Raw genomic sequence first — 8,322 nt, 5'->3', positions numbered from 1 at the left:
GTCTTAATTCAAGCTTTATTTTTCCCTTGTTTTTAAGTACGTAAAACCATCATTATATGAGAAGAGAATGAAGCTTGGAATGGGTTTTACATGATCCGAAAATAGGGGAAACTTTTCAAAGATTACTTAGACAAAATCTCCAAGATGGTGAGCAAGTTGAAAATATGGCTGGAAATCAAAGAGAACAACACATGCAGGAGCATGAAGTAGCAGATAATAGATCTTTGAGAGATTATGTAGTCCCTTTGGTACAAGGTCTTCATTCAAGTATTCAGAGGCCGACAATCCAAGCTAACAACTTTGAGATCAAGCCGGCTATTATCCAAATGATACAAACATCAGTTCAATTTGGAGGCCTGCGCAACGATGACCCCAATGTGCATATTGCTAATTTTTTTTGGAGATTTGTGAAACTTTTAAGCACAATGGAGTCACTGATGATGCTATACAACTATGGTTGTTTCCTTTCTCGTTACGGGACAAGGCAAAAGTATGGTTAAACTCTCTTCCCACCAGCTCCATCACTACTTGGGATGACCTTGCAAAGAAGTTTCTAGCCAAGTTTTTTCCTCCCTCGAAGACAGCAAAGATGAGGAACGACATCACTTCTTTCACGCAGTTGGATTTTAAGTCTTTATACGAAGCATGGGAGAGGTATAAAGACTTGCTCCGGAGATGTCCACACCACGGCCTCCCCAAGTGGTTGCAAGTGCAGACCTTTTACAATGGCTTGCTAAATCCCATTCAGACTACCATCAATGCAGCAGCTGGAGGTGCTCTCATGGCAAAGTTAATTGATGATGCATTTGACCTCTTAGAGGAGATGGCCTCCAACTACTACCAATGGCATTTAGAGAGAGCTTTACTAAGGAGGGTAGCTGGGGTTCACGAGCTAGATGCCAATTATGCATTCATAGCTCAAGTGGTTGCTCTCGCGAAGAAAATTGATTCTTGCAGAATCCATTCAGTACAAAGTCTTTATATTTCTTGTGACTATTGTGGGGATGGGCATATTATCGATCATTGTCCAATGAGTACAGAGTCAGTGCAATTTGTTGGTAACAAGCAGCAGAACTTTCCACAGTAGAATAATCCATATGCAAATACCTATAACCCAGGGTGGAGGAACCACCTGAATTTCTCTTGGGTTGGCCATAAGGATCTTCATCAGCTCCGTGTCCACATTTTCTTTTGGGTTTTCCACAACAACCTAGACCTCCAGTGCAAGAAAAGAAGCTTTCCATAGAGGAATTACTCATGCAGTACATGGTGAAGATAGATGCTCTTATTCACAGTCAAGCATCTTCATTGAAAAATCGTCAGTCTCAAGTGGGGCAGTTAGCCAATGCTGTTAATGCTAGGCCTCAAGGAACACTGTCGAGTGACACAGAGCCAAATCCAAGAAGGGAAAGAAAATAGCATGTAAAAGCCATCACTCTTAGGAGTTGAAAGGTATTAGTTGGCAGCAGTAGTAAGCAAGAAAGCCTCAAGAGAAGCCAATTAAGAATGACGCAGCACCTGAAAGTTCTATTCAGCAAGAGCAAGTCAAAGATACACAAGTCACCAACCCACTCCTACCGCCTCCATTCCCTCAATGTCTTCAAAAGCAAAAGTTAGATGCTCAATCTCAGAAATTTTTGGAAGTGTTAAAAAAGCTCCACATAAGTATACCTTTTGCTAAAGCATTAGAGTAGATGCCCTCATATGTAAAGTTTTTGGAGGATATCTTGACAAAGAAAAGAAGACTTGGTGAGTATGAAACTGTGGCATTAACTGAGGAGTGTAGCGCCATAATTCAGAACAAGCTTCCATCAAAGCTCAAGGATCCAAGGAGTTTTACTATACCTTGCATTATTGGGGCATTATTTTTTGCTAAGGCTTTAAGTGACTTAGGGGCTAGCATAAATTTGATGCCTTTGTCAATTTATCGCTAGTTAAGATTAAGGGAAATCAAGCCAACCACAGTGACACTACAGCTAGTGGATTGCTCTCTCACTTATCTTCGAGGGATTGTGGAAGATGTGTTAGTCAAAGTGGATAAATTTATCTTCCCTATGGATTTCATTGTTCTTGACATGGAGGAGGGTCGGGAGGTACCAATCATACTTGGGAGACCCTTTTTACGCACTTCAAGAGCTCTTATTGATGTAGAGAAAGGGGAGCTTACATTGAGAGTTCAAGACCAAGAGGTAACATTTAATATTCTTCAAACTCTAAAGTTTCCCAATGATCATGATGAATGCTTTATTGTAAGTGTTGTCAATAGTGTAACTCATGAGGTATTTGAGGAAAGTTACCTCCATGACCATTTAGAGGCATCTATAGTAGCTAGATTCGAGAGAGAGGATCATGATTTTATTGAGTGTGTGAAATTACTGGATGCATCTTCTCGAGTATTGAGGACACCGTTTGAAGCTTTAGATTTTTCGACTACTGCATCACTAACAAAGCCACCCATTGAGGAGCCTCCCACATTGGACCTTAAGCCACTACTTTCACATTTGAGGTATGCATTCCTTAGTAGTTCATCTACTCTTTCAGTTATTGTTTCCTCTGTACTTACTAACTTGCAAGAAGAGAAACTTTTGAGAGTATTGAGAGAGCACAAAAAGGCTATAGGATGGACTATTGCAGACATAAAAAAGATTAGTCCTTCCATTTGCATGCATAAAATCCTTTTAGAGGAAGATCACCACACTTCCATTGAGCACCAAAGAAGACTCAACCCCATTATGAATGAGGTGGTAAAAAAGGAAATCATCAAATAGTTGGATGCCGGTATCATATACCCTATCTCGGATAGCTCGTGGATGAGCCCAATTCAATGCGTATTGAAAAAAGGTGGGATGACTATGGTTCCAAATTTGAGCAATGAGCTAATCCCCACAAGAATGGTGATCGGCTGGCGGGTATGTATGGATTATAGAAAGCTCAACCAAGCAACAAGAAAAGATCACTTCTCACTTCCTTTTATTGATAAAATGTTGGATCGCTTGGTTGGTAAGGACTTCTATTACTTTTTAAATGGTTACTCGGGTTACAACTAGATTGCTATTGCCCCTAATGACCAAGAGAAGACTACTTTTACTTGTCCTTATGGCACTTTTGGCTTTAGGAGAATGCCTTTTGGTTTGTGCAATGCTCCGGCAACTTTTCAAAGATGCATGATGTCTATTTTTTCTGATATGGTTGAAAAATGTCTTGAAGTGTTTATGGATGATTTTTCTGTATTTGGCAATAATTTTGATGACTATCTTTTGAACCTTGTTAGGGTTCTTCAACGGTGTGAAGAGACTAACTTAGTGCTGAATGGGAAGAAATGTCATTTCATGGTTCAAGAAGGCATTGTGTTGGGGCACAAGCTTTCGAGTAGAGGCTTGGAGGTGGACAAGGCCAAAATTGAGACAATTGAGAGACTGCCACCACTATCTTCAGTGAAAGGTATTCGAAGCTTTTTGCGTCATGCCAGTTTTTATAGGAAGTTCATTAAAGATTTCTCAAAAATTTCCAAGCCTTTGTGCAATTTGCTAGAGAAAGATGTTCCATTTAAATTTGATGATGCATGTCATGCTGCATCTGTAGAATTGAAAAAGCAATTGGTATCTGCTCCTATCATTGTAGTTCCTGATTGGAATCTTCTTTTTGAGTTGATGTGTGATGCAAGTGATTGTGCTGTAGGGGTAGTATTAGGCCAAAGAAAATCTAGAATTTTTCATTCTATTTATTATGCAAGTAAAACATTGACTGAAACTCAAACGCACAACACCACCACTGAAAAAGAATTGTTAGCTATAGTATTTGCATTTGATAAGTTTTTTTCTTAGTTGGTTGGCACTAAGGTTATTGTATACACTGATCATTCTACAATTAAGTATTTGATTGCCAAAAAAGATGACAAACCAAGGTTGATTAGGTGGATCCTACTGCTACAAGAGTTTGATCTAGAGATCCGTGACAAGAAGGGAATAGAAAATCAAGTAGCAAACCACTTTTCAAGATTGGAGCCTGAACATCAAGGTAAGGACGAAACCTCCATCAATGAAACCTTCTTGGATGAACAAATCCTTCAAGTGAATGAGAAATCAATTCCTTGGTATGCTGACTTTGTGAACTATCTGGTAAACAACATTATTCCCCCAGATTTAAATTTCCATCAAAAAAGGAAGTTTTTGCATGATGTTAAATCTTATGTGTGTGATGAGCCTTTTTTTGTTTAAGCAGTTTAAAGATCAAATTCTTAGAAAATGTGTCCTAAAAGATGAAGTTCAAAGTGCGTTTCATCATTGCCATTCTTCAAATTATGGAGGGCATTTTGGAGGAACAAGAGCTGCTGCAAAAGTCCTCCAATTAGGTTTGTATTGGCTTACTTTGTTTAGAGACGTTTACAAGTTTGCTTTGCATTGTGACAAATGTCAAAGAGTGGGAAATATCTCAAAGCGGTGAGAAATGCCTCTCCAGAAAATGCTTGAAATAGACATTTTTGATGTGTGGGGCATTGATTTCATGGGTCCGTTTATATCTTCATTCAACAATAAATATATCTTGCTAGCTATGGATTATGTCTCCAAGTGGGTTGAAGCGGCAGCCTTTCCTCACAATGATTCTAAAGTGGTGATGAAGTTCATCAAGAAAAACATTTTTACCCAATTTGGCACACCAAGAGTAGTCATTAGTGATGAGGGGAGTCATTTCTACAACAAATATGTCGATGCACTTCTTGCAAAATATCGGGTGAAACATAAGGTTGCTACCGCGTGCCATCCTTAAACTAGTGGGCAAGCAGAAATGTCCAAAAGAGAAATCAAAAGGATTTTGGAGAAAACGGTTAGTCCTTTAAGAAAAGACTGGCCAAGAAGGCTCGATGATGCATTGTGGGCTTATTGGACTGCTTACAAGACACCAATTGGCATGTCTCCATACATGTTAGTCTTTGGAAAAGCTTTTCATTTACCGATGGAGCTTGAACATAAGGCTTATTAGGTAGTGAAGAAATTAAATTTGGACCTACTAGCTACAGGTGAGAAAAGGTTGTTGCAATTGAATGAACTTGATGAATTTTGCCTTTAAGCTTACAAGAATGCCAAATTGTATAAAGAGAAAACAAAGCAATGACATGATAAGAAGATAATGGAATGAAGTTTTGAGCCCGATCAAGTGGTGTTGCTGTATAATTCTCATTTGAAATTATTCTCGAGAAAATTGAAATCGAGGTGGTCAGGGCCGTTTATTGTTTCAAAAGTTTCTCTGCACGGAGCTGTGGAGGTAATGGATAGCAAGACATATGAAACCTTAAAGGTTAATGGACAACATTTGAAGCACTATCTCGAAGGGAATGTTCATTAACAATGTTCATTTATCCTTCTAGCTGAACCTCACTGAGCGCTCAAAAAGTCCTGCTGAAGACTTTAAAGCAAACGCTAATTAGGAGGCAACTCAAGTCTTTAATCTCTTTCATTCTCCTTTTTGCATTTATGGTAGTTTTTGTTAAATTTAGTTAATTGCTGTGTCATTTTCAATTGCATGAAGTTTATAATTCACATTCTCACAAATTTTAAGTATGTTAATTTTCAGTTTTGTTATTTTATGTTAGCTTTTAACTGTGTTCTTATTATTTTCTATTGATTGATTGAGTTTCTCAACATTTGATTTACTTTGTAGGTGGAAATAGGAGCTATTCCAGTAGCTGCAGTGCTGCAGTGCCAAGTTTCCAGCGCTGCAGCACTGCAGCGCCAATCCCCTAGGGCTGCAGTGTTGCCAAGCTTCCACTCCAAAAGCTGCAGCGCTGTGGCGTTAATAGCCCAACGCTTCGGCATTCCCAAAATCCCCCCAAACCCCTTCTCTTCCAAAAGCATCGGCGTTGATCCTTTCAGCTCTACAACACTGAGCTTTCGCTGCTGCGAGAATGGGCTCTCGCTGCAACAAAAAAAAAGTGCAGATAAAGGTGAGAACTTGAGAGTTTCTCGCTGCAGCGAGAATGTGTTCTCACTGCAGTGAGATGTTATTGTCAAAACACCGAAAAAACCTGAGAGTTTCTCACTGTAGCAAGAAAACAAACTTGCTGTAGCGAAAAAAAGAAGAAAAAGAGATGTTTCTTGCTGCAGCGAGAATGGGTTCTTGCTACAGTGAGTTGTTTGGCCCTCCCCACTATAAAACCCACGTTTTCCCCCTCTCTTCTCCATTTTCTCAAATTTCTAATCTTAACCCCACTTTCCTTCCAAAATCCTCTCTTATAAAATCAAATTTCTCTCATACCCATTGACAAAACCCTCAAAAATCATTAAAATTCTTGTCAACAAACCAAGGTTTGAGGATTTTAATGAAGAAATTTCCATCAAAGTGCAAGTTTGGTAAGTTGTTTTCAATTTTTTGCTAAAATTTGGTATTTTGATGAAAGTGATTGCTTAGGAAACCTTTAGTGAATACTTTTCATTGGGTTTTGATTATTTTCAAGGGTAGTAGTAAAATTCTTGAAATTATGTGGAGTTTTTATAGTGGTATTGGAGAATTTTGATGATTGTTGTTGGGGATACTGCCAATTTTCTACACATTGTATGGTATTTGATAGTATTTGCATTGGTGATATTTCAAGGCTGCTGGTAAGAAATTTTGAGAGAGTGTTGTTTGTGTTGATTGGGATAAAGATTTGTTGATTGTTGGGTATTGGGTAGTGCTAAACTTTAATTAAGAATTGGGAATTGGATAAATTTGAGATAACCATGGCTCCAGAAAGAGCTAGGACAAGCAATGTCGGGTTTGATAGAACCAAATTTGTATCAGCTGAGGCTTTACATAGACACGCACAATCCTTGCAACACAAATCTCCACTACCTGAAAGAGGGATTGATCTGCCCCATATCCGTTATAGTCATACCTCGGATATAATTGAGGAAAGGAGATGGGGGACCTTTTGTGCACAACTAGAGGCGACAGTCATTCCTGTAGTAAAGAGTTTTATGCCAATGTAGTAGAAGATGAAAATGGAGTGGCATTTTGTAAAGGAAAAAGAGTACCATTCGATAGCCACACCATTAATAGGTTCTACAATACCCCTGATTTAGAGAGTGATGAGCACACATAGTTCATTAATGGGGAAGTGTACTTAAAGGAGGTAATTAACTTTTTGGGCAATCTCGGTACCATATGGAGATTAGCCAGGGGGTTCTAGCAACGTTCAAAGCAAGTGCTCTCAATAGTGAATATAAAGTTTGGCACCACTTTGTTTCAACCAAGATGCTGCAAAACAAACATACAAGTGATGTGACCAAAGACTGGGCTATCTTAATATATGCCATCCTTTCAGGTAAGTCCCTTAACATTGGTCAATTAATTTTTGCTAACATTTTACATACTGCTGGTTCTAGTAGGGATGGCTTATGGTATCCATCATTAATCACCGCATTATGCAAACAAACGAGACTACACTAGAACCAAGACGAGGAAATTATGCAACCAAAAGCTCCTTTAGGTGGTGGGATTGTACAGAGGATGCAAAGCCATCAACCTCCAGCTATTGGTGCAAGTTCATCTGTCCCAATAAGACCTTTATCTTGTAGCGGACAAATTACAATGCCACATAGAGTGAACTGCTTAGAGCAAAGAATGGGGAGTATGGAGCAGATGTTGCGGGCTATTGCAAAGCACAAGGGCATGGATATGGAAATTTTTCCACAATCTATAGAGGACACAATTGATAATGAGGACGATAAGGATAGCGAATCGTTTTGAAGGGGAGTATTTTTTCCTTAACTTTTATTAACATTGAGAACAATGTTAGATTTAAGTTTGGGGGGGAGTTTTAAAATTTTTAAAACTTTGCTTTTATATTTCTTGCTTTTAGGGTTTTGTGATAGTTTTTGCTTTTGAATTTCAAGTTAGTAAGTTGCTTTTAGGGTTTTGAATTTAATAACTCATTACATCAATAGCTTAGATCTACTTATTAGATGAAGAAAATAGTTACCTTTTATTCTTACGCTCTTAGTAAATACGAATATTGTGCGAGTATTTTGTTGAACCCTATTGCTAGCATCATTGGAAATTGTGTTTTTCCACTTTGTTGTGCAAAGGTTTTTTGCTTTAACTAATCGTGATCACTTAGAGAAAGTTTATGCAAATGTGAACTTTTGAAAAAAAAATCTTGAGTTTTAGAATTTGTTTTAGTATCTCTTGAGGTAAAATCCTAGGCTACTCTTAGTTAGGGAGATGACTTAGGCTATCTTTGGATCGATTGAGCTTTTTAAGCCTACCATATACAATTATATCCTTTGTCACCCTTGTTTGAGCCAAAATTTTCCTTTCGTTTATTAAACACTTAGTAAGAAGCCT

The 8,322-nt window shown here is 38.3% G+C and overlaps 1 non-coding gene and 1 pseudogene across 1 annotated transcript; one reads left to right on the top strand and one right to left on the bottom strand.

The window, feature by feature from the left end:
* Positions 1-586: 586 nt before the first annotated feature.
* LOC149526529 (small nucleolar RNA R71) lies at positions 587-693 on the bottom strand. The gene has a single exon (XR_016351906.1). It is a non-coding gene; the product is annotated as a small nucleolar RNA R71 (small nucleolar RNA).
* Positions 694-1,266: 573 nt separating this feature from the next.
* LOC110426388 (uncharacterized) lies at positions 1,267-5,425 on the top strand (annotated as a pseudogene).
* The last annotated feature ends 2,897 nt before the right edge of the window (positions 5,426-8,322 follow it).

The sequence above is a fragment of the Theobroma umbraticum genome, unplaced genomic scaffold (genome assembly GCF_002168275.2).
Source record: "Theobroma umbraticum cultivar Fairchild unplaced genomic scaffold, ASM216827v3 scaffold_55.0, whole genome shotgun sequence".
Lineage (NCBI taxonomy): Eukaryota > Viridiplantae > Streptophyta > Magnoliopsida > Malvales > Malvaceae > Theobroma > Theobroma umbraticum.
The sequence above is the reverse complement of the archived record's forward strand: the minus strand, read 5'-3'. Positions and strand labels throughout refer to the sequence as shown.